General features: G+C 42.2%; 1 long non-coding RNA gene across 1 annotated transcript in view; it reads right to left on the bottom strand.

Moving 5' to 3' along the window:
* The window catches only part of LOC108448133, a 19,376-nt gene extending 13,424 nt beyond the window's left edge, over positions 1–5,952 (bottom strand). Inside the window, exons 1-2 of the long non-coding RNA XR_001863913.1 lie at positions 5,756–5,952; positions 4,083–4,315 (exon numbers count right to left, since the gene is read on the bottom strand). This is a non-coding gene — a long non-coding RNA (uncharacterized LOC108448133). The remainder of the gene's footprint in view (positions 1–4,082; positions 4,316–5,755) is intronic.
* Positions 5,953–26,826: the final 20,874 nt, after the last annotated feature.

The raw sequence follows: 26,826 nt of genomic DNA on the forward strand, positions 1-26,826 counted from the left end.
AACTTAGCAGTCAGTAAGTACTACATCTTCCACACAGAGTGTGCTTGGTGTGTATGTGTTACCTGTAGATTAGACTGTGAGGGCACCTACCCCATTTCTGTTAATAAAGTGAAGATGATTTTACAGACAACTAATGATTGAGTGATATTGCTAGCTTTGCTACGTGCTCTAACAGTTCCAGTCACTCAGTCGTGTTCATAGCCTCTCCTGCTGCCACAGACCTACACTTCCAGTGGCTTTTGCCCTTGCCAGAGCCTCTGATAATTCTCTATATGGGAAAGCGACATTAGCTGCCAGGTCTGAAAATAACTACAGGAAATGTTAACCATCTGTCTTGACAAAATTATAAATGCTTGATGAAGAAACAGACATTTTGATGATAAATATAGATGATGCAAAGGATTACAAAAAACACAAAAGAGCAAAACAAACTATGCATGTCAATTCACCATTGCTGTTAACATTTAGCTCATGTTGGTCTGGTTTTTGTGGCTCCTTTGTATTCATGCTATCGTTTTTTCTTGTGGTGGAAATAGATATTCTGATATTCTAGGAGTTAAATAGATAAAAATAATAAATAAAAATGTTTTAACTTAAGCATAAATGTATTTGAGTAATCATGTATGACCACAAACGGCCATTATCTTATAAATTATGAACACCTGAAAAAAAGAATTAACACCTACATTTAGATTGAAATTTAGGGGGGAAATATCTTACATCTTTTCATTCAGTATTTCTGAGCTAGTAACCTTCTAGCAATTTCAAAGGCTGTTGCTGGAGCTCTTGTGGACTGAAACTGCCCACTTTCAGTTGATTATTTAATTTTTTTAAGTTTTTATTTTTAAAAGAGTGATGGAGAAATAGACTTGGAAAGATATCGTGCAGCAAAAACAGTGTATGGGTGTTTATAAGAACAAAAATATTTCCATCAAGCTTCATACCTGTCAGGAAGGACCTCTGTTAATTAAAAACAAATCCAGAAAATTACAGCTGAACTGAAGAGAGTCTTACAAATGCTTTTCATTTCAAAATTTGTTGATAATTAAAACACAACTGCAATTCAGTTAATCTTGTAAGGGAAGGACAGACAAACAATATAACTGTTGGATGGTGAATAGATAGGTAGACAAACACCTAAAAATGAGAACCTTATTCCCAGAGGTGGTAAATAGGAGCAGATTAGAATTCAAATATTTCAGCAGCACTAAGCCTGTCCCTGCCAAAATCATTTTGCTAATATTAACTCTGTACTGCCTGACTATATTCTCTCAAATCCTACACAATTTGTTTGCTGGAATAAACCACTTGTACAAGATCAACGTGAAGGTGTCTGGTTAAAGTGCACCTCTCTGTTAGCTTAACTTTTATCGACAGTTCCCATCTATGCTACTTCTGTCTGATTTAGTAGTAGCAAGTGATTTCTGTAGAGAAATCACTCACAAGTGATTTCTTTCCTTCACTGATAATGCAAAGAGAGGAGGTTACAGATGGGTTTTTATTTGTGTTTTTCTGCTCGGTCCATTTTTTATCTGCTGTTGCAGTGCATGTGTATCCGTGCACATGGATGTTTGCACGTGTGACACACGACATTCCGAGGACGGCTGGGAGCAGAGCCGGTGACAGGGACAGCGCTGGTGCCACTGTCCTTGCCCCAAGTGGGGCACTGCTCTCTTCCTCTGCTCCCACAGTCGTGATTTACCTACATACCACACAGTAATGCAAGTTTGTGCACACTGGCAGACTCCTTTGCACGTTGTGTATTAACTTAGCATTGTATTGATCATTTGGGAGCAGAGTGAATGATAACCATTAAGTTTTATATGAATGTTTCTATTGCATGAAGCATTATAGAACATGTGCCGAGTTAAGGGATGTTGGCTATGTAAATGAAAGATAATTCCACATTAAAAAGATATTTTCTGGAGCATCTTTATTCAGTTACATTTCAGCTGATCTGAAGGACTCCTATCAACACTAACACAGAGGGGTAAGGCTTAGGAATGTAAGTGCAGATAGTTTGCTAGGCCAGGATACTATTTCTCTGCCATGGATTTCAAAAGGACTTACTGTACATACTGGTTCTGGCATTTGAAACTCCAGGCTTAGTTGGGGGATGGGGAGAGATGGAGGAAAAAGGGGATTTGATACGAACAAAATATTTTTTGTAGAAGGCAGATTCCTTTTTGTTTCCATGTGCCATACGGTCAGCATTTTTTGAGTCTTTACTGATGCTCTCACACAAGAAAAGTGACTCTTTAAAAATGCACCATTACAACTTAATATATCCAGTATGTAATTTGTACTTAACAGAAAGATATTTAGGAGCATTTGCCTCAGCCATGAGACTTTCAGCTGCACAGAGGGTGGTAGTGCTTCAATGAAACCTTTGTTTTTAATCTTCTGATACAGTCACTGAGGCAGTTGGCTGGCTTGAAAATTACATCAGTCTTCTTTTTTAATCTAGGGTTTGTAAGCAGTAGTTAATTTGGGGCATCCACCAAAGCATATCATTTCACAGGCAGGACTACCACCGTTTTTTTTGTCTCCTGGGTAGGATGCACCGAAACTGGTGTCTAAAACAGAAGAAAGAAAATGAAGAAGAAAGTTGCCTGGGGAGCACGGATATTCCTGGGGGTGCTGTCCCAGACGGTGTGTACAGTGCAGCGCAGCTCAACCACGTTTACTTTGTTTCCTCCTCTTCCCAAAATTAGATTACGTTTCCCTGAGCGAGCACAATGATGCCGAAGCTGGACAACCCAGAGCCTGAATCACTTCAAAGCAACCCCCTGTTTTCAGCGAACGTCACCCGTCTGCCGCAGCCCTGCAGAAAGCACATTGCTCTGCATAGCAAGTTGGGTGGCAGTGGGTCCATAATATAAGACTGTTGCCTAGTGTTCCTCTAAGCTCTGCCCTCCCCTGAAAAAAAAAAAAAAGTCCCTCATAATTCAGGCAACAGCTGGAAAGCTTAGCTTAATGGTCTGTGCTTAAATGTGGAAGGTCACAGGGTGCTGATCTAAGGAGCGGAGAAGTCTTGCTCAGCCGACTGTTGACACTTAGTAAACGGAGGAGGAGGGGACTGTGTGTGCATCTGAGAAAGCCATACCCCGGCCGCCGAAGAATAGGAAGCAACTTCTATTCAAGATTTGCAGGGGTCCTGGACCCAGTAGGGAAAAGCAACAAGGCCCTTCACTGCCTCTAAGTTACCTTGTATTATAACAGGATTAAAGTACATTTAGCTTCTCTATTAGCATACTTTAGCCCCATTTAGGCTTACTTGATGTTTCCGATGGCCTTTGATCAGCCTTGCATGGTGCTGGTCAGCTTCAGGACACAGCAGTCAAAAAGCGAGACTGTGAAATTATCCTGATGTTGAATCTCACAGGAGATATTTCTGGCTGTTTTCATTCACTCACCCCCAATATTCGAGTTTCTTTCTCTCTCTCTCTCTCTCTCTCTCCCCCCACCCCCCTCGCTCAAGAAAATAATTTACTCATTGTTAAAAAAACAGGGGGGGAGTTGAAGAAAGAAAGAGAGATATTAAAAGAAAAAGGTAGCTTAGTGACCAGTAATAATTAGCTCCTTGTTTGAAATCACTGCTGGCTTGTGTGCTGGTGCTGAAGCATCTATGAAAAATACTATAATTTCTACAGTGTCTGGCTTTTTATTGCTTACATTTGCATATAAATTAAATCCATATTGTAGCTTTAAGGCAAGCTAGGCTTAGAATGCCGTACAGCTCAGGGTCCTATTGTTTTACATCTACTTTCTATACTGTGGTTAAATGAAAAGGGAGGGGAAAGTAAAGGAGGGAGAAAGTCAGCTTTGTAGCATTTTTAATTGCTTCTCTACCAATTATGGACAAATTAATATTTAAACTTTGTAGTGCTTTGAGAAAAATTGTTTACAGAATCCACTTCTTGGTGTTCAGTGCCCCCTGTGCCTACAGCAATATCTATATTGGAATCTTTTGTCGAAGAAAATGAAAAATAATTAAAGATAAATACTATTATCTTTTAAAATATTTTATGGAAACAAATGCTGTTAATTGAACCGTAAATATTTCAAGTATAGGCACGAACCTTATTCCCAACAGCAGCCTGAAAAGCCATTACCAGACATTTTTTCACCTGATACTGTTTATGTGCACACGAAGATCTTGTATCATACACTTCACTTGATCTTATTTTTGTCTTCCTCCTTTGCTTCACGCTGCCATCTCTGCTTGACCAACTTAGGTTGGCCGCTCTGAGTCCCCGTTTCAGCGCGGCTCAGAAATCCACAGGCAGCTAATGCTAACACATCAGGGCAGAGCCTGGGAAGACAAGAGACATTTGCAAAGATGAGTAACAAGAAGCAAATGGCGCCTCAAAGTCTCCCTTTAAAAATTCTTTAATGAGATACAGTGCATTTTTTTTTTCCTTCTTTTCTTGGGCTAATGCCTAGTATGTACCAACCACTGGGCCACATTTTTAGGAAACATCTAAATCAAAAGTCAGAAGATTACACAGGGACATAAGAAAATCTTAAGATGGCAGGAGGCCAGGAAGCCCAGCTAGGCCTATCCTTTCCTCCAGTTAACAGTTGTTCTCCATAATATACTGTTTTTCTCCCCCTCTCTCTCCATATGCTTCTTGCTCTATTTGAAATCTGGTCAGATCGGTTGCTTCTAGAGCAGCATCTGGTAGCTTATAATATATACCCTCTGGAAAAAAAAAATGTATTACATTTGTACAGTGCAAGACCTCGCTGGAGCCGTGTCCCTCGTCCTCATATTTGACATTAACTCTAATAACTGCAGCACTGCTCCCTGCGGTTCCCCCCAGAGCCCTTCGCAGCTCCGCCAGGTCCCCTCTTAATCTTTTCTCTTTGCGAGGGATACAGACCTAGTTTCACTAAGCATTTTGGAGTCTCCAGTCTCCAAGTCATTATGGGACTTTGTTGTACTATTTCCATTTCTGCAATATCCCTTCTGTAATTAGGTAATCAAGACTGTACATCTTTCCCATGTGGCCTTTTGAGATCGATTTTATTTATCAGTTTATTTATCTCTTATAACACACTTTGAAAATTCTGGTTGCAGTTCCATCAGCTGGGCACATTGCTAGTCTTCACAGCTGTCTGCTTGCTATCGTAATTTCCTTTTTCCTCTTTCCCATCACTCATTTGCTTCTTCCGTCTGAATTTTGCAGCTGTTCATATTAATAAAGGATGTTACAAGTGCTTGAATGCATGGTGAATTTCATGAATAGTCTCCTATAGACACCAATGGCAGCATGGCAGGGACTGGCATGTGGGTGAAGGGGTTGGTAGGACTGGTTTAACGTGGGTGCTCTGGACAGGGATAGTCCCTGGTTATGGGGATAGATGACACCTCATCCAGAGAAGTTCTGCCCCTCTTTTTGGACGTCAGCAAAACCAGGCTGAAGATGCAACATGCTGCTGTACAGCTGATTTCACATGGACAGTGGTTGCCAAGATTGTATTAGCACCATAAAGATCCTTCCCAAGGCGGTTGACTATAGCCTGGACTGTGGTGCAGCAGTAAAAGTCTCACTTCTTGTTTCCACTACAATAAAATTATTGCCTTTGACTTATAAATACTTATCTGTACATCCAGGTCTTTCCTATCAACAATAAAACAATGCTCTTAAACCCTTTCCTTCATTACTCCTTGGAGCAATACAACTGATAGCTGAGAAAAAGCTCTATTTGTTGCCACACATTAATTATAATATTATAATCTTATACCTACCCTCGTCTTTTGGTTTCCTGTAGCCTCTGCCCATTGTTGGGTGGCCCCTTCTACTCCAGAGATTAGGGTCAAGCTCAAGCTCTAGTTTGATAACAAACTTCCTCTCTGAGCCTTTTCTTTCTGCTGCTGAAGACCGTCCCTTGTAAAAACCACCAAGTTCTGGCCCGCAGGTGGCTGCATGGCTCCTGGGAACACCTGTGGAGATGAGATTGCTGCACTGGATCATTCTGGGCCACCCTCAGCCCTCATAGCACCCACCTGGCCACAGCACATAGCCTTGGGACAAAGGGAGATTGAAAACCTACAGGGGTCCTTCTCCTGCAGGCCCTGATGCATTTTACTGACGAGACACAAAAATTTGGGCATCAGTAACAAAATACTGCAGTGTGTTGATGCCCTTTTTAAAAGTTATCATTTTAAGCCTTTCTCTCCCTGTTTCCAAAGTGAGATAGTGAATAAGAGGAGTCTTGGCAACACCAACAAAGGCTTCAACCACAACCAGACACAGATAGCTCTGAGGCTTAAAAAAGTGTGGTTTCTTTTTTGCCATTATCATTGCTCCTTTGGTCTTTCATGCTCCTTCTCATGGTGGACTGAACCAGAGCACAGGTACCCCATGTTCTGCAATACCTTTGAAGAAGGATCCACTCAAAAATTCCCACTCTTGTGAAATTTTCAGTCTTCACTTGCTGACCCACGAGATTTAAACAACTCAGACAACTGCATTTTATAAGGACAAAATAAATTGAGTCCAGACTTCACAGCATTTTATATCCCCCTATAAGTGGCTTCAGTGTTTGTTAGTTCTTCAAATTTTAGCTTTCTGTGTGTTACAAACCCCATCTTCTGGCAGTTTATCAGGTGCCTCCAACATTGGTTTCAAAACAGATATTAAATACTGCTCTCTCACCTTGTAGCTGCAGTCATTTCCAAATGTACTGAACAGCTTTTCTGCTCTCCAGCCGTCAAAGATTACACACTGAGAATAAATTACTCAGCTGGATGCGTTGTTTGTAGGCAAACCCAGGCAGTGACAGTATCAGTAGCCCCTGTGTTTAAAAGCATGTAAAACACTTTCTCTTTTTCTGTGCTTTACATTGTGGCTCAGATACATCCTCTTCACAAACAAGGATGCTGGTAAAGATGTCCTGAGGTATCACAGCCGTCAGCCCATTTCCTCACCCTTCGTGCTGTGGATGAAATCCCTGGCATGGGAGCAGGAGCCTTGTAGGGGTGGGGTGCTCCAGAGGATGTGAGGAACACCTGGCTGCCACCCCAGGCTGAGGAATTGTCCCCATTTCATTCCCCTGAGCTCTGAGCAGCATTTCACCAATCACAACAACTTAGATTCTTTTTCCTTCTTTTTTTTCCTTAGAGAAAATATTATGCTTGTTAAGTATCAATTAATGTTTCCAGCATCAGAGAGATTTCTGAGATTTCCTTTAATTTTTCTTTTCCCTTTTGTAATTTCTTGTCACAAGACCCGCACTGCAACAGTGTATAGCACTGCTGTCCTTCAATGTCAACATCGTATTTCCTCTGAATTGCTGAATTCTACAAGATTATTCACAAACCTAGCACCAAACTAGAAACCAGTCCAGAGGTTCTTTTATTTATTATCTCTCCTTTCCACAACCCAGGCTTCCTAGGATGTTTCCATACTTAGGATGCCTCCATACAAATGCTCACAAACAGTGAAGTTTGCCCTAAAGTTGAAAACAATTCAGTCAAGAGTTGAAATTTGGCTGGGACAGAAGCAGCGCAGTCCATAAATACTACATCAGCTTGTTGAGGACCAAAAATTGTATCTGAATTAACATGACTAGTCACAAAATATCTCAGATATCTTTAACCAGCAAAATTTTAGGCTCCAGGTCTGCAGGAATTTTTCCATAGATAACAGAAAAAGAAAGGTACAACCAAAGGAATTCAAGTCTTCCTCATCCTCAGAGGATGAAGCACCTTTCTGAAGCACACATTTCTAACCTTTGATAACAGAAGGAGTTCAGAAGCTTAGGTGTATCCATAACTTTTAGCTACAGCCAATATCTTGCTATGGACGACGCGCAAATCATCCATAATTCAAATACGTTTCCAGAAACAATTTGTCTAACCATTTTGACAGAATGAATTTGAAGGGGAAAAAATCTGCTTGCAGGCAAACTGTAAGTATAAAAGATGACTACATTCCTTTAATTAAAAAATCAGTGTAAATAGTACTCTTGTTGATATTAAGTACATTTGTGAAGCAGAAGTAGCTTAAATCAAAACTTACATATAATAAATACAGGGACAGGCTTCTCACTGCACATATGATGCCTTCATTATCTCTAAATATAAAACTGATTATTCATCTTTGTGTAGTAAGGATTGGATCGTTGTTTTCTTTTTATTTTAAGGCACCCTAAAATCAAACATGATTTTTCTTCCACTGTTTTGTTTTACTTTCTGGTTATTTCATGAGTCCTTTGGATATTCTTGATTCTGCCTAATACACAAAACAACCTCCCAGGGTAGGAATGGGAGAGACATCACATGCTCATTTACTCTTGTTCTGTCCTGTAATAGCTGTGATTCTCCATTGCTTTATCATCTGTAGAAGATCAGGAGGAGAATAGAACTAACTGACATGATGTGCTACACCTTCTCTGATAGACCAGGCATAGCAAAAAAGGAAACTCCCTCTCTTCAAAGAAAGTTTCCTATTGGTAAATGTTCCCTACATTTCTTGAGGACACAAACTTTTTTTCCAGGTCTCTCATGTCAGCACTGATCAGTGGTAGCTCAGCTTTTTGGAGAAGGGTCAGAACACCTTCAGAGAGAGAAATGACAGTATGCATGCATACTGTCTTTGCAGTTTTTTTGTTTGCCCTTTTTAGTCCTTGCCTTTGCAGCTCAGACTAACCCAAAACCCAAAATTTCATTGCTGTCATGTAAATGCCTTGACTTATCTTAAACTTAGAGCAAAGGGATCCATTAAAGGTTTGTGGCTTCAACATTCAGTATCCGTTTATTCTCATTCATGTGAATACTGGAGATGTGAGGAGAGAAATCCCTTGAAATAAAGAGTGTCCCAAGTGGTGTCTCAAAAATAGATGCTGCCATTTTTATTAGCAAAGTACAGAAGAAAAGGTGGTAATAAAAAACAGTTTAAAAAAATCACTCAGCTTATCAAATACTATTGAGAAATTTGCTAAAAGCAACGTAATCTTAAAATACAGATCTAAGATATTTTGAAATCTTACATGGCAGAACAAATTCTCTTTCTCACACTAGTGGCTGTCTCCTTCTGTCTGTCAGCTCAGAGTTCAATCACGTATTCACAATAAAGTATGGGTCAAGTCCTCGAATGTCTGTGTCTTATAGTCTTATTCTTGGCTGACAAGTGCTACATCTAAATCAGCCTATGGCATTAAGTTATAGCCTGAAAGCAGGCTGGAGTGGTAAGACCAGTCCAGATGATGAATGCTTCTTGTTCCCCCCCAAGTTTCCACCTCGCTCAGGCCACTGTTACTCAAAGACACAACTTCCAGCACCACTTATCTAATTGTAATTCTACAAGTGAAAGCACAGCTCAGTAGTAATACTGTAAGGGACTTACTTGGTCAAGTTCCTATCATCTGGCCTGAGTCAAAAGATTACACTCCAGTAACAGAAATTTATTCAGAGCAGCGATATCCTGGCATAATAAGACCATCTTGCTTCATGTAATTCACACATCCAGAGACAGCTGTCCATCAGATATATTGTATTAGCTAGTTTTGATTTCTATAATGAGTTTTATTAGTATATTTATGAGGAAGAAGAGTGGCACGTAAAGAAGTTATGAATAAGTTATTATGTGTGCACAACCAACATTTGGGATCTTCTAAGTCTTGCAGAGAAGCTAAAGTCTGCATGGGTACAGACATTGAAATTCTCCCAAAACATGTTCCATGAAGACCTATTTCATAATATATGGCATCAACACTACCCATTGTTTTGTTTCACAGCCATGAAATCATTCCATTTATGCAAACAAAAAATCTAAAGGGGTCTGAAAAAAAATTGTAAATAAGAATGACAAGTTTAATTTCTCTTTAATAATAAATTGATGTGATGTAAAAGGAACTTTTTTTGAATATGAGAACTGGTACTGTTGGCCCTGGTTTCCCACATGCAGGAGCATTCAGGCTGTGCTAGATCAGATACACTGAATTTAGAGAGTTTCAAGAGATGACAGTTGATTCTTCCAGGAAAAATGGTGGAAAGGGATTGAAATGTGTGACTAAAGTAAAAGCCACTGTTTATGAAGATGAAGAGAAAATAACAACAGGAAGTGATGCAATTAAATGATGCAGAGCAAGTAAAAGGGAGCCACCCCTGTCTCAGCAGCTCTGGAGACACATACCATCAGAGATAATGCTCCATAAGTCCAACACATAAATGCAGAAGTCATTACAAAGTCTATTAGATAGACAGCTACAGTTAACAGGTTTGAAGCCTGAACTGAAAAGATGATTTTGAAAATGTTTCTGCCGTAACAAGACAGGCTCAGGACTATACCTGCTGATATCTGTAACTCTCTACCAGTTCCTCCTCAAGGGTTTCACAGTGCTGCCTTCTGCAAAGGTGAATTGTCCTTCCCCTTGTCCCCCAGGTCCTCAGGCCATGCCCAGACCACCCCTGTCACTCTGGTAGATTTGGGAGACTTCAGACAACTGAAGGCAAATATTGCGAGATCTTGGGGAATATTAACTCCCATGCCAACATTTTCTGGTAAAGAGGGTCCTGTTACCCAATTGTAACTCGTTAAAGCAGTTTGACCAAATCTTTCAGGTTTCCTCAGCTACCAGACTAAAGACCAGGTCTCTTATGTAGCTGAAGACCACACATTACCAAACTTCAGCTTTTCAAATTGCACCACCAAAAGCCAGTGCAGTACTTTCTGCATGAAGTGCATTCAGCTAGGCCAGCACATCACAGGCTCTTCACAAACCCTGGAGAGATAAATAGATTGATCCTCGTAAAAAGTCTGTGTTTAAGGGGACAAATACATAGGCAATCAAGGCAAGGTGTGATGAATGGCAGGGTTCTTGCCATGCACAAGTAACAAAAATAGATGGATACTTCAAAAGCCCAAAACCTCTTTGCTGTCCCCTAAATAGTCCCACCTAAGTAAGACAAAAGACCAGGCAAAAGCCTTCAGATGAACTGCAAAAGTGGCCAACCCCTCCTGGGTCCACCCACACCAACAAGTGCATCTTCCACCCCTTCTACCTGTGTCTGTGTGTCCAGCACCATACTTTGCTGCCATGATCTGATTACGTTCACTGTGGTGATAGCTGAGGGTGGCATGTCCAGGCGTGTTTAGATCTTAGAACAGATTTCTGCCTTGCTGGCCAAAAATGCCAGGTAGACTGAAGAAGGGTTCAGCATGCAAGAGCAGCTCTTTGTCACCGCTAAAGTTCAGGCTAACCTGTCAGTGTCACGGAGAAACCAAGCAGAGTCAAAAGCTATTCACTTATTTTGCTACAATCTTCTCAAAGTCTTCCTTAAAGCTGAGGCTCTTCAAGGAGGAAGGAAAAGTTGGTTAGAAAGACTGTAACAACAGCTTCTTTCAAAGAAAATCGTAAGTTGCTGGCAAGTGTTGGGTCCTGCACGATACCTGCACAGAGCTCAGAGGACTCTCAGTGTCCCAAGGATTGCCTGACCTCCTGTAGGACCTATGGTCTGAAATGGCAGCAAAGATTGCATTTGACCTTCAAGAACTTATTCCACTTCCAGAAAGAAAGTAAAAGCCAGTGGGGTGCTGAATGATCCTGTCAGGACAGTAATTGGAAAAATCCCCACAGTAAGAGAAGCTCAACTGTCACAGTTTGTGAAGAGCCTTGATGAGCCAGGTTGTTTACTGCTCACAACCCTTGAGCTATTCACGACTTGGCTGACACTCTGCTGAAGGGCATGGCAGCCCTTCTTGGCCTCATTCCTAAGCACAACATATTGTTTCCAGAGCCCTTTGTGCTACTATCACTCCAATTAGGAGCTAGAGTGCCTTCACAAATGTTCTGTCCTCCCACTTTGTCAGACAGAGATGATCTGAATACCATAAAAAGCTTTGAGAAGGGGAAAATCACAGAAGAGGGCATTTAGGGATCATAATGGCAATGAGTGGCAAGAAGAGATGATTACAGAACTTCATAAATTTTAATCAAAATATCAAAAGAGAGTTCTGTCAGTGCAAAGATATCCTTCTCCTAATGGGACGACAAACTAAAGCAGTAGCTTTACAACATCCTTTGATGCCCTAGGATAGCGGGACCCCCGGAGTTGACTGTTGTGTCCCACAATAGTTCATTAGTATTGAAATTCCTAATTCCCTTTATTGGATCTGAGTTTTGGCTTCTAAGGTCTGACCCCTGAAGAGCCAGAAACCTCAGACTGCTTTTTGCTACACACTTCCTCACTTTGGGCATTTAACTGCACACTTTTACAAATACCACGTGCCTTTGCCACAGTGAAGAGAAAAGAAAAACCTGTTATCTTTTAGCAAGATATTCTTAGTATCACTCAGGCAAAGACCTCTTCCACCAAATCACCCCTCATATTGCTGTTCTCTTGTAGCTGTGGTAAAATATGTCTATATTAGAGCTAAAAATTAAAGACAGGAGGATAAAGGTTACATTTTCTCCTTCTGGACATGCATTTCATTCAAAATGGAATTTTGTGACATACCCTTCAAATACCTGCCTAGAAACAAGTATCAGCACAAGCCCACCAGTCCAAGGAGCCACTCAGTCCTTGCATGCTGTTTACTTTTGCCTCACATTTCTTGATCCACTATCTCATAGAAACTCACAAAGAAAGCCACTGACTTCAGAAAAGTTGAAAAAGGTATTAATTTACCTTCCTCTTTTTGTTCTTTTTACATACAAGCCATCAATCCCCAGACAAAGAAAGAATAAGGAATCCTATCCATATATCCCTTAAAACCAGGACAATGTAGTGTGTTTGGAAGAGAAGATGGGAAAGGGAAGAGTTAACCGAGTTTATAATTGTTTCCAGAGAGCAATTATTCAGTCCCTAAAAATGCTGGTAGAAGAACAAAATGGAAAATGAACATGGTCCCAACAGACAAATGATTAATATTTAGGGAAGGACTACAGCAGGGTTTGATCCAAAAGAAATGGAAAAGAGCATTTTAATGAGATTGGTATTCAGACTGTACAAACTCATTAGATTTGGGTTTTACCATCTCATAAAAAAAAATGAAGGATATTTCAAAGGAGGGTTTTGCGTTTGCCCTCCCTTTACCAGTGCCGGTGTCTGTGCGGAGCTGCACACCAACATCAGCAGCCCTGGCAGCCTCCCGATAGCAAAGCAGAAACACAACCTGGAGCAAGAGCCAGGCAAATAACTGGGAACCAAACATGCAGATGATTAATGCTGCCAGCGAATTTTTATAGAGAATGCTGTTTTTCTTTCATTTTCCTTTCCCTCTGCAGCTTTCCTCAGAGCAATATCTGTGAGTAATCTCCACTCTCCAGCTGATCAGGGTGCAGCTCCCTGCGTGCAGCTAATATTGGCACGGTGACATTTCAGCTGTTTTCAGTGGACACGAGCAGGTGCAAAGCAGGACCCGTGGGAGCAGCACAGCCTGGCCCTGCAAGGAGGATGTGGAGGTGCTGGGAAGAGTTCCTGGCCACACCACTGCCTGCCTTCGGCCGGCACCGCTGGCTCCTGCCTGTGCTGTGTACATCGGCTTCCATGTTTAATAAAGTTGTGGACTCTTAGCTTCACCACAACACAGCTCCCAGTTTTATTTCCCAAGGGTTCATAGCAACAGTAACACACAGTAGTTATAATGTGTCATAAAATAAATATTAGCAAAAGCACGTGTGAGTCTCCCCCAGTTTGGAATTTGCTTGGCATCACGCATCCCCTCCAAAGGCCAAAGTTGTCTGCTGCTGGAGGAGGTTTGTTTGTTTGACTTAGTTTTGTTTTTTTCCCTCAGCTGGCTGGACTTACGCCACTGTCGCAGCTAATAAAGGTAAGCACTGGTACAGCACTACCTTGTGCCTTGCCCTAATCACATTGCTCTCGAAATTAAGTCTGTCACTGCTTCGGCTGTAAACCCGTATTGCGAGAGCTTAATAACTCCACTGTGAACAAAAGAAAATTACTTCTAGACTCAAACCCTGTGTGCAACACTTCTGCCTATGGGGCGACATTTTATTTGTTGCTGGGAATATAAACAGCGTGCCCAAAAAGGTTAAATAGATCAAATACATGAAGAGCAACACAACGTGTGTGTGCAGCGCACACACACTGGCAAACGTGCACACATGTGTAAGTAAACTCACATGATATATTTTACATGCACTGCTTGCACAGGGAGGAAATAAAATCATCAGGAACTTCTGACTCCTTCCCATCAATTTCCTCAGTTTTAAACAAATCTCAGCCTCTACTTCTTTTTCGAGCGATTTTTTCCTTTCCTTGAGAATAATAAATTTACACTCTACCACCACACAGCATGCTGGCCTGAAGGTGAGGCAGCCAAGGTAAAACTCCATCCTAGAGCAGTAGCCAGATTTTTATGTATCAAAATGTCCCATCTTTGAAGTAGAGTCTTAATAATGTCTTGCAGGAAAGCCCCAGGGCAGAGCCTTTCTCTGCCACAGATTTCTTGTACTACTTTGAGCAAATCATTTAGTTCTCCTATTCCTCAGCTCCACTGCTGAAAAATGGGAATAATTAAATTGCTCTACTTCATCAAACAACTGTAATAATAAATAGGCTACAAAATGCACTGAAGTGCCTGTGATGAAGATTACCTGCTGGACAGAGAGATACAGAGCTAGAAAGGGAGATTTGTACCACTCTAAATTCATGGTGTTTTGAAGTCCAGAAGTGCTTTAAGACCAGTTTTAAAGTTTGTTTTCATAAAAATACAGTGATCAAATGGATTTTTCTATACAAACACTACATTTCTCTTTTCTATTTTCTCTTTTCTTATTTATCTTCTGTTAAATAATAATATAGACTCTGTGTGTGGTACAACACACAGCTTTGACCACGCAGTTTGGGATGGCCATGCTGGAGCTGATGGGGCTCCTCTGATGGCTTTGAACAGCACCATTGGAGATGTTTTGCTCTGTCAGGTCAAGATTCCCCCTCCTTAAGACCTGCACTCCTGACTCAGATGCTAAGTCACACAAATGTTCACCCTCAGAAGGAGTGGCAGGAAATAACTGCCCGTGGCTCATGACACCCCACCACCAGGGTGTCTGCCTTCATCCTCATCCTCATGTCACCAGGGAGGCTCTGGTCCCAGAGCACAAGGAAGGGAAGAGGAGGCATCATGCAACGGGGTACAGGCCTGGAAGTTCACCCTGTCCTATAGATGGCTCCTGCACCAGGAGATGACCTCCTCAGTGACCACGGCTCTGGGAGTGAAGTTGTAGGTGCAAGAGAGGCTGTGGAAATGGGCACTGCCAGAGACAAAGGGTTTTTCTGTAGAAAGTGCAGGTGAAGTTAGGTCACGCTGCAGCAGATGCCATGGACAAAGGGAAGGAAAATGGCCAGTGCTGGATTGAAAAGAAATGAAACACAGCATCAGCACATGGAGTAGTTGAGCCCACAAGAGTGACCACCACAAAGCGATGAGCTGTCCCAGCAGTAAACAGTCACCAGTTCAGATTTTAGCCATCAAACCCTCCACCCTCTCACGCTTCCTTTGCCTCACCTCCTTTCTTGTGTGGTCTCTGCTCAAATTCTGACTCTAGGGAAAACTCATAGCATATATCTTCTCTTTGCTGTGTACAAACCCTACCTCCCTCCATCACCAGCTCCCTTTAGGACTCCATGCAAAAAGCAATAATGTTGGGATCAGCCAGAAAGGATCCCCACAGCCGCCTCGGCTCCATTTTGGTTGAGGATGGCCACAGCAGAGCTGCACGGTCTGATGGTGCCCACAGACTGACACGCTTGTGTTCGCCGTGCTGGCCATGTATGGGGCACCAGCTGGGAAAGCCTGGGGTGCCAGGGCAGGGTCTCCCTGGAGCTGGCTCCTATGAGTCCTCCACCCATCAATCTTAGAGCAGTATGCCGTCATGGATAAACAGCAGCTGTTGCAGTAAGCTCATCAGATAACAGGCACATATATTAAAGTACCTTTAGCACACTTACTAAAACATATATTTAGCTAGGGAAAATAATCTCGCCCTGCCTATAAAAGTCAAAGTTTGCCTTTATAAATAACTCCTGGAACCCTGCACGCATCTCAGGAAATGGCGACAGTGGGCATGCTCAGCCTCCTGCCCTGAAAAGATCTCTGAATAAAATATAAACACACTGAAATATAAAGAACAGTTTGGCGAAGATAATGAAATCTATTGAAGCCAGTAATTTACTCTGTAAATCATATAGCTACTTCTTCCTTGCAGTTGCCTGCCCTGATTTACATCATGAACCTTATATCCGAGCTTCTCCCCGCCTTATTGCAAGCACAGGAGCACAGAGTAGAGCATCTGTGTGTCTTTGTGGCTGGTAAAAAGCATTTATTTATACTTGGGAAATGTCCTGCTCCAAATATGCCACGTTGGCTTGACACACTTGTTGTTTCTCCAGTCTTCTTTTAGGTCTTCCTGAGAAGGGAAGGAAAAGCAGGCAAAAAAATATGCCTGTTTTGCATCCATTCTTGTCACAGCAGCTGGGAATGGGGGCCATCTGAGTGCTGTGTTGGTGCTGGCCACGGGGACCTGCACATGGCACCTCGAATCTCCCCCCTCTCCCCACCAAGAGGCTCCAGCATCATGTGGCCCTTTCCCATTTTATTCATGGCATAAACCCTCTTCCCATTAGCATGCAAAGGCTTTGAACTTTGGAGTTTTCCGATACTGCACAGAATATCTTAAGAAGGGGCTGGAAATAATTGGGTGCTATCGCTTCCCTAAGGCCGCTGTGTACACTTGAGCGTGTGGAAATCCAAAGTGGCACCGAACACTCGGGCAGGCAGCGAGCCCCGAGTGCCACGGAGCTGCTGCACAGGGCTTGGCCCCAGCCTCATTCCTTATTCATGGCTCTCCTTTAAGTCTAACCAGTCCGAGGTGAGGCTGAATCTCTGTGAATTCAAGTGGATTTCTCTCCCGGTGTATGCCTGTACATTAGGGAGGCGTATTATGCGTAGGCATCGCTCTGCCTGGCTCTGCGCAGGATAAAGACTGCAGGGAAGAAATTATATCTAGATGAGTCTTTATGATGTGTGTTCCTTCAGTATTAAGATCTCTTCAGGCCTTGTGTATCTGGTAATATTGCTCTCATTTTAAATTCTTCCAGTAATAATTTTAAGGGAAAATTCTTTGTGACAACTGCTGTTGATTTAAAACTAATGTTTAGCCAGTAATGGGTAATTGTATTAGACTAAAAAAAGCTGCTGTAAAGTCGACCCCAGTCTGATTTTTAATTTACTGCATCATCAGCTACTTTTATGATACCATTTAATCTACTGAAATAAAACTATTGCTCTATGAATATCCCTAACATTCAAGAAAAATTGTTTTTAGCTGTTCTGCTCTTGGGGCTGAGGAGTTGTTAATTATTATATGAATAATTCCTGTGAATATATTTATTTATATTTGTTTTAATTGTCACAATACTTAGAGAAGCAGCATGTTCTATTTCGCTATGAACTCCCTTTTAACCTGTAAACAAGGAAAAGGAAAATGCCCATCATGACTTCGCAGACATTTGGAGTTCACAAAATGCATTCTGCATTTCCATGGGGCAGGAAGAGCGCAGGGGAGAAGCCAAAAAACTTCCCTTTATTTTTTTTCCGTGAGAACCTGTATCCCCATCAGCCGGGATGATCGTGCTCGCAGCTGCACTCAGCACAGCAACTACAAGAGCAGGCAGGGCTGCTCGCACCACGAGCCTGGTTTGCATTTCCAGGACCCTTTCCCATCCCGTGGCAACCCAGGGGCCTGATCCTGCTCTCTCTTCCCTGGAGCTGTACCCTGACAAATGCAGCCGTGGCACAGGCATAGGTTTGCCTCCTGCAGAGTTAAGGAATCAGCCCCACGAGGCCTGTTCCAACCTCGACAGCACTGCTAGAAAGACCCCACTGAATCCAGAGGGCTTTGGATGGGTCCCCACAGCCTCTGCACGGGTACAAAAGAGGCTTGTGAGCTACCTTTATACAGACCATAAAAACTAACATTACAAATAGGCATTTTTATGTTTTTCTTGCTTATTAACATCCTGCCGGAATAAAGTGCATCAAGGTCATGCAAAACAGTTTTCTGTCTATAGCCAGCATCAGTGACCTTCTCAAAACAATACACCACCAGATTAGAACAGCAGCAAAAATATCGTGCTACTCCTCTTCTGATGAGAAAGAAATCTTCATTAGGAAAAAAAAGTCTATCACAACAAATAATCTGCACTAGTAAAAAACAGATTTTTTCTATTTGCTACTCTTTTTAATAAACAGCAGGCTCTCTTAAAGATTACCTAGAAGATAAATTGGTCTGTTGGAAGAAAAAAGACTCAGGGTGTAACGAAAAATGTGTATCTGTGGCACATGAGTTGCTGATTTTTAATGTTACCAGCACATTTATATCGTAGCTTTAGGTTTATTTAACCTGATAAATACTTGATTACCTGCCTGCAACAATTGTGGGAGAAGGCTTTTGTCAAATCTATTATAATATGATCAAGTAATGGTTACAAGATAAAGTATGGTAAAACAAATAATTCTTGGTGCTGCACAACCACCTATTATTTTATCCAAACAACTTCTGTTATCTCCTTATGGTCGAATGCCTATTCCCTAGGAAGAGAGAAGAAGTCTCTTTTTACCTCAGTAATTAGCTTGTTTGAAAGCTCCCACAAATTCTTCCTATCATAAATTTTGCATTGCTTCATGCACAATAATGCACATAAAATTAAATAAACAATTTAATTAATTTAATTAAAATTAAATATTAAACATATTGTGTATAAGAAGCCCATGTCTGTGATTTAATTGGGCAGGAGTACCCAAAGCAGTTTGGGTAACAGTGAAAAATAATTAAAAACAACAAGTACAGTAGCCTCTGGGTACGAGGAGTAGTTGGGAGCTTTCTCCTGAGAAAGGTTTATTTAATTAAAACTAAACTAATCTTTGGAAAACACTTGATAAGCATTTCATAATACAAATCATAATCCAAAAATGAAGCTTATACTTCGTCTACATGATACTGGAAAATAACATTAAATAATTCAATTCCGCCATGAGCTACTTCTCCAGTGCGCACAGAATAATTCAGCAGACAGCATGTTTACCACCTTTAAATTTTCAGTAGCATTAATTCATCAAGATAAATATTAGTAAATTGTATGAAGGCATAATGGATCCGTAAGTGATAAGGCTGAGAATTAATGCTTTATTTAGACTGTTTATTGCTTCTTGTAGATATTATGCCAGACAAGGAAAGGACAGCTAACTTAGAGGGCAAGCTGTGCCTGTGTTGGCAGGTAAGCCATTTGGTTGTGTTCATGTTTTCCAGCCTATTCTTCGACACCTTTCATTCATAATAGAGAATATTATTTCCAGGATCCCACGTAACTGGAGGAGGAATAGATAATTTTATAGGATGGTATCTCTATCTATACTTCACGTTGCCAAATGCTTGTGTTTCTATACTGTCCGGTGATAATTTCAGTTTCCCAAAAAACTTGGATCCTGCCCAAGGTCACAAACTATCCGCCCGGACATCAAACAGTCTGCCTTGCACAACCGCTCTCAAGCTGGATTGCAAATGCTGACAGGCTTTATAGGTCATTTCAAAAACAAATGCTTCATTTTAACACCTTAGACTGCAGCAGCTCCTACAACAAGCTGCTGATGCCAACTGGCTTTTTCAAAAGTGAATGTATCCAAAGAGATCCTAATTGACACTTTCAGGCAAGTGCCCAGCATAACTGAATATTACTCAGGTTTCTGGAGAGCGGTTTTAAAGTGACCATATAATTTAAGTGACCTTTGAATGTAATTTAAAGTGCTACTGTAAAGCCCAGTTCCTCTCCCACTGAATGGGCTCCATCAATGGGGAAACTCCCATTGATGTTAATGAGGGCAGGAGCGGGTACTTCCCCACTGGCTCCCATTGAATTATCCAGGTTGCTTTTTTTGTGGGAGCTTTTTTTTGATACATTCCTGGGAAGATCCTCTTAACTGACTTGGAGTTACTTTGGTTCATATCATACCCGCAGCTTTTTAGCAGAGAACCCAGTGATTTAACAGAGATTTCTGTCGAGCAGAGGTACAATAGAGCCCTTTACAGGGTGTGGGAATTTCCCGCATGTTGATTAACTTCATACTGTAAAAGACCATAGGCCAAATCCTTCAGTCCTCACGCAGACAAAAGTCCACATTGACTTATCCGAAATCTGCCTGCAAACGCTCATTAAAGTCAATGGCATTTTGCTTCGGGAAGGGCCGGGGATTTGGCCCGCTGGTTGTCTTTGCGATTGGGCATCGCCAGGAGAAGGGGATTACCACAGCACCGAGCCTGCAGCAAGGTCTGCCTTGCCCCAGACCTCGGGCACTACCTTCCCTTCAGCCCCAAAAACTCATGGCAAAACCCCAGTCTCAGTGCCAGCCCCATGCTCCAGCATGAAGCGCTGAGTGATGCCCAGCATCACCCCTTTGCCCATCACCCTGATGTCTTCATGGAGCCACCCCCAGGACCCTGCCATTTGCCCCACAGGGCAGGCAGAGAGCAGGCAGGGTATTAGCCACTGACCCACGAGGCTCCTGTCCTCCCCACAGCAGCTACTATCCAAAAACAGTCTGGTTTACATCCCCTCTAGGGCGAGGTAGTAGCTTAGAACCACCTTAGAGGAGGGTACATCTACCCTGAAAATAATAGAAATATAACCCAAAAAAAAGTGGGCCAGTTTCTATTTGTTTGTTTTAGCCGTATCATAGCTCAGACTTTCCCTGCCATTGTGGTTCAATATTTACTGATTGAAAATATAGACTAGCTGCAAGTCACAGCATTTGCCAGAAAGAACGATTATCATCAGAAAGAAATGGGCATTAAAAGAACAGCTCTCCTATTTCCAGAATATAAAACAGACATTCAGAAGAACAAACAGAGCAGAGAAGAAATGATGGTCATTTGCAAGTAAAATATTACTAAACAATGTAACATTGGATTAACTGTTTCATGTATTTATTGTGAAAGAATATATAGAACTTTACATGAGAAACTATCAGTACAAGCAAGAAACAATGCAGCCTTTTAAACAGCTTGCTTTTAAGTTTAATGCTTCTGCACGTAGAGCACACGAGCTTGCTCCCACTGAAGCTCATGCAACAGCTCCTGTTAAGTTCAAAGGGATCAGGATCAGGCCCTGAGGTTTTGAACTTTTCTCCTGTAATGTCCCTTTCACAAATACTGCAGCCCCCCAGTCCTAATGTGCTTGGGATGTATTTATGGTGGGGAATGTGCAGTACAGCAAAGAGGCACCGTAAGATGCAATATGGGAGGGGCTGATCCTGAAAACTGTGGAGGGACTTTTTGTTTCTACATACATTTAGAAAGAAAAGGAGGGAACAGAGGGGCAGGATAAAGAAAAAAAAAAAGCAGGCACATATTGAGTCCAGTCCTGCATTCGAGTGAAGCAAACCATTGAGCACAGTAGCGAGGGCTGACTGGACCGGACAAAACCTGACTCCATTTATTGTCTTTTGTTGTGGTGTGCCAGGAATGCAGGAGCTGTAGTTATTCTGATTTAGGGCTGGCTCTGGGGATGGCTTTGTACTCTCAGGACCTGTGGACTGCTGAAAACTGGTGCAGCTCTGATCTCTGGCCTTAGAGTTTCCATCCTTCCAGGACTATTTAAAGTAGTCATGTAACAATTTCAGTAACTCTGTGGCAATTTATTTTGTGAATTTTTAATTAGTTTGCCACTCTTACATAAACTTAAATTGGATTAATTTTATACTCTCTTACCCAAAATACAGTTCAAAAGAAAGTTTTCTAATAAATTTGATATACAAGCCTGTTCTAATACTTGTCTTAGTTTAGACAGAGGGGCAGGATAAAGAAAAAAAAAAAGCAGGCACATATTGAGTCCAGTCCTGCATTCGAGTGAAGCAAACCATTGAGCACAGTAGCGAGGGCTGACTGGACCGGACAAAACCTGACTCCATTTATTGTCTTTTGTTGTGGTGTGCCAGGAATGCAGGAGCTGTAGTTATTCTGATTTAGGGCTGGCTCTGGGGATGGCTTTGTACTCTCAGGACCTGTGGACTGCTGAAAACTGGTGCAGCTCTGATCTCTGGCCTTAGAGTTTCCATCCTTCCAGGACTATTTAAAGTAGTCATGTAACAATTTCAGTAACTCTGTGGCAATTTATTTTGTGAATTTTTAATTAGTTTGCCACTCTTACATAAACTTAAATTGGATTAATTTTATACTCTCTTACCCAAAATACAGTTCAAAAGAAAGTTTTCTAATAAATTTGATATACAAGCCTGTTCTAATACTTGTCTTAGTTTACCTGGAAATCATTCTAAATTATTTACCATTCAATGCATGCTTTACCACTGACAAAAATTAGAACCAAGTTAATTCTATTATTAACTAAATATTAAAGAGCTACTGGAATTCCTATACCACCATATTAATTTTTTTTAGTCTATCTGACTAGAAAATCCATTTAACACACAAACATTTTCCTGTGACGACTTCTAAATGAAAGAATCTTTGCAGAAAGAGAAACATAAAAATAATCACAGTGGTACAGTTGATCACAGCTTTCCTGGCAAACACAATAATTGCCACTGAGATAACTAAGGCACCAGTAGAGATGCATAAGATAAAAATGGAGTTTAGGGCTGGATTAGTGCAACCTTTACTCTGTGTGATGCAAAGGGTTGGGTCAGATGTCTCATGAAGTTGTCTCCAAGTCTGTCTTCTTTCATTCTATGCATATAGAATGGGGAAAGAGCCATATTTATTTTTAGTGCTTGAGCTCTCCCTTCAAGTTCACTCCATCCAAATTAAATAAAAACCCTGAGACTCTTTTGCATTGCTTCAAAACAGATCTTGAAACCCCGATTTAGTTTTAGCTTCATACACACAAAATTTCCAGTGATTTCAAGGATGATTTTGCCAGACATAAAACAATGATAAGTTCAATTCTCAGAGACACTACTGCTATAATTATGATTTTAGGAAGAATCTAAAATAAAGGAGTCCCTAAAAAATAAACAAAACCACAAACCGAATTGTGCTCCTAATATGCAGTAGTACCAATAGTGATGTCATTCATGCTCAATCATTTACATGTTCTCACAAATCATTTTTAATAATTTATTGGATATCAAAAAGAGCTTGAGTGTGACAAGCTGCAGTAATTTTAAATACAGCTTACAAGTAACTTTTCAAGCTTTGCAGGCTCAGGGTAGTAGAACCCACTGACTGAGCAATGCGTATCCAAGTACAAAAACCCACAGCAGAGGTATAAGCCTTCTTGAGAGGCAGAAGCATGAGCTGGGTGCTGTGTTCTCTTCACTCAGCATCAGCACTGCAGGGACTAATCTGGAGCTGGTGTAAGCCAGCGTGCAAGGGAAGGGAACCCGTGCTGTCTGCACCCACCTTGTCCCACCGCAGTGAAACCAGCAGGGCTAAACCACTTTAAACCAGCTCTTCATTCAGGACACTGCCTTTAAAGCAATTCTGTGATGGATTTGGGGAGCAGCAAGGGGAGCACCCAGGAGTTTCAGGGCAGCGGTCAAGAGTTTGTGGATTAAAGATGATCTGCAGGATCCTGAAGCTCTCTACAGCACCCTGAGTTTCACTCTTTTGGGGGAAAATCTTTCATCTTTGCTACTAAACTCCCTGGGAAGTTAGAGCTTGTCGCTGACTTGTGACCGACTACACGGCACAACCAGTTTACAAGGGCTCAGCAATCCCACTGGAATCAGCGCTCAGGAATGTCCTCAGGTGGGAGGAGTAGGTGCTTGGCACTATGAACTGTAACTTTACCATCTCCTAGATGTTCAGAAATCTGCAATATGCAAGGCAAAGAGGAATGCTCTACTTTCTTCTGGCAGTGCTAGGTGCCTGTTATTGTTGCCAAGATCTATCCTATCTACAACAATATTCAGGCCATTAGTCTATTGTAGCTCAGGCTGAGCTGATGCTCATTTTTAAATTAAACCTCAGGTGAAAGCTGCAAATCTGCACGTGCAGATGGTTTGTGCTTGCAATCCTGCATGCATGCAACTTAGCACAGTGCAGCTCCCCTGACCTCTGGCTGATGGGGTTTTATTCCTGACAGGCTAGATGTGAATAAAATCATATGGAACTGTGTTTTTACAGTTCAGCCTTCTGAGTCCCATCCTGCTGCCATTGAAATCAATGGCAAAACTCCCAACTTCCCTAGTCATATCAGATTAGCTTTGTTCCATGGACTGAAACAATCTAATAGATACCAGGTGTCCTCCACAGAGCTTGTGTGGTCTACAAGTAAGTGGAACATATTTTAAAAAGTCAAATATGAAACAGCTACATCACAGAACCTGTAATAACCTCAAACTGATATTATTATCTATGGAGGACATGGCCAGTATCTAAAATGTGACTCATTATATATATATTTATATGATGCATCCTAAAACAGACATTCTGGGGTAAATTCAGCGGCATGTTAAACCACTACAGAAATGGATCCATATTTATGTTCATTTCCACAAGAAAGCAAGGGTTTCGTGTGTTTTTACTTAAGGGAAGGAGCCTCAAACAACCTTACATTAATCCAGAAATCCACTTTAAATATATGACCCTCCATGTAAAAAGACCTATAGAAGTTAAAGGCTGCAAGTGAAACCATTAGGTTGCTACTCTAACATCCCTTCTTTCTCCAAGCTATGAACCTCCACCATGAAATTCCCTACCTGCTTTTCCAGTCATGGAGCCTCACCAGCTCCTCCAGTAGCATGGAGATCACGCAGTGCTATAAATGTCCAGACCTGGGCTGCACCAAGACATCCATCACTGTGAAAAGGGTGTAGCTGGAAAACACACAAGGAATTTCCTTGTGCGATCTCCTGGTGTGTAGGTGGCCTAGGAGCCTTGCCTGGCTCAGGTGAAATTCTCAGTGCCCTGCTCTGCACCAACAGGGACAGAAAGAAATCCCTCTGCCCAGTCCAGGGCCTGACCTTGATTCACACCACCTACAGAGAGGAGCCTCACTGCTCAAAGAGGACCAGCATTTCCAGCCCAGGACTCATCACACAGGTACAGCCAGGTTAATAACTTAGAAACACACAAATGGGGTGATCCCAAGCAAAAAATCAGACCTTTCTTGGGAACAACAAAAAAATATATTGGTCATTTTTCGAATCCAATTAAAGGTCCTCAGATGTGCCAAGGTCTACTCTGATTCCTTAGGCAGAAGGATACACCTGGGGCCAGCTCTTGGGGCTGTTTGTGTGCAGGTGCTCAAGTCTGCTGCTCTGCTCTTGCCCTTCAGTTCGGTGTCTTAGGGGCAGATTCCACAGATGTCCCTGATTACAAAGTTGGCCTGGGGCTCTTGTGGGCATCTGATGAATGGGGAGCTGGAGTCAGAAGGCTTCAAAACACTATCCACTCACTTTCTGCTAGGGAAGCCTCATATCTTGCAAGCCTCCCTCTTCCATCTAAACCACTGACTTGTCTCCTAAGGGTTGATGGACAGCGTGAGCTCACCCCAGCCTGGCCTAATGGAAAGCCCCTTCTCAGCTGGGGTCCAGGTACTGCTGTGGAAGCCCTGCTGGAGAAAAGTAGTGCAATAACTGAGGTGTGATATTCCCAGGCAATATTCTAGGCAGCTGAAGCTGCCTGTGGAAGGGGCCAAGCTGACAGTGCTCTGCAGCAAAACTGTCGCTGGAATCAGTGTTTGGCTCCTGAAGGAAAAGGGTACAGCTTTATTTTTTTTTTTTTAAGTGGCACCAGGAATACATCAAACCCCGTTAAAAAGGCATGATCCAATCAGTATTTCATTTGTATCTGAATATCTAGTGCTATCCCTAGTCTTATCTTTTACCAGTCACCCTCTTTCATTACGGTCTCCTTAAGAGGCTTAAATACTTGTACTTTTCCAATAAAGATCTTGGAAAGTACGTTCAAGGGTAGCTTATTTTAACATTCATCACATTTAACAAGACTTTTACCAGAGCGGAGAGAACGCGTAACTAATTGTTGGAAGATCTGGTCAAGTTTATTGTGACGGGTAACTGTCGGGCAATTATGATTTATTTATTCAGAGGGAGATAAGGCACACATTGTTGTCTGGAAGAAAAAAAATGGGGCTGATCTTAAAGTTAATATTATTTCCCATGCCTTCTTCAATCTTTTCATAACTGAAGGCACCCACCAGAGCACAGCCCTCATTGGCTCCATTTGCTCCAGATTTGGGGGTTTAAGCTTAGCTTCTCCCCCGACCTTTCCTGGGCCCGGCGAGGCCATGCAGGTGCAACTCCTCCACCACCTATTTCTTAAAAGGTCTGCTGGCGTGAGGGGACTCCTGAGAGACCCAATGTCCCCACAGGGTCCCCGAGCCTCGCTCCCCGCCGGGGGGGAGCCTGCGGTGGACGGGGGCAGGGTAACAAGTGGGGTGTCCCTTTCATCTGGCAATCAAAGAAAGGGAGAGGAGATAGATAAAAATGCCCGTTACTGCCGCCGTTCCTTGGGTCCCTGCGGTGTTTTCTCGAGTGGCAGCAGGTCCTCGCAGATAGAGGCGCCGGGGAGCGGGCGGGGAGCGTCTCCGTCGGCACTGGGAGGCACGACGGACCGGGACCGGCCCCGCTGCAGGCACAGCCTTTGCCCACACCCCACCCGCGCCGAGGAACAGCAGCGCCCGTGCTACCCCGGCAGCGTCCGGCGTGGGGGCTGCCTTTACCTCTGGCGTGACCCCGCTGATCCCCGAGCTCGGCGGAGCAGCACAACCGAGAATGAGAAAAACAAAAAAACCCAAAAAAAAACCCAAAAACCCACCCAAAAAAAAAAAAAAAAAAAAAAAACAACCAAAAACTGCCCTGGCTCCCCTCTACC

The sequence above is a fragment of the Corvus brachyrhynchos genome, unplaced genomic scaffold (genome assembly GCF_000691975.1).
Source record: "Corvus brachyrhynchos isolate BGI_N302 unplaced genomic scaffold, ASM69197v1 scaffold126, whole genome shotgun sequence".
Classification (NCBI taxonomy): Eukaryota; Metazoa; Chordata; class Aves; order Passeriformes; family Corvidae; genus Corvus; species Corvus brachyrhynchos.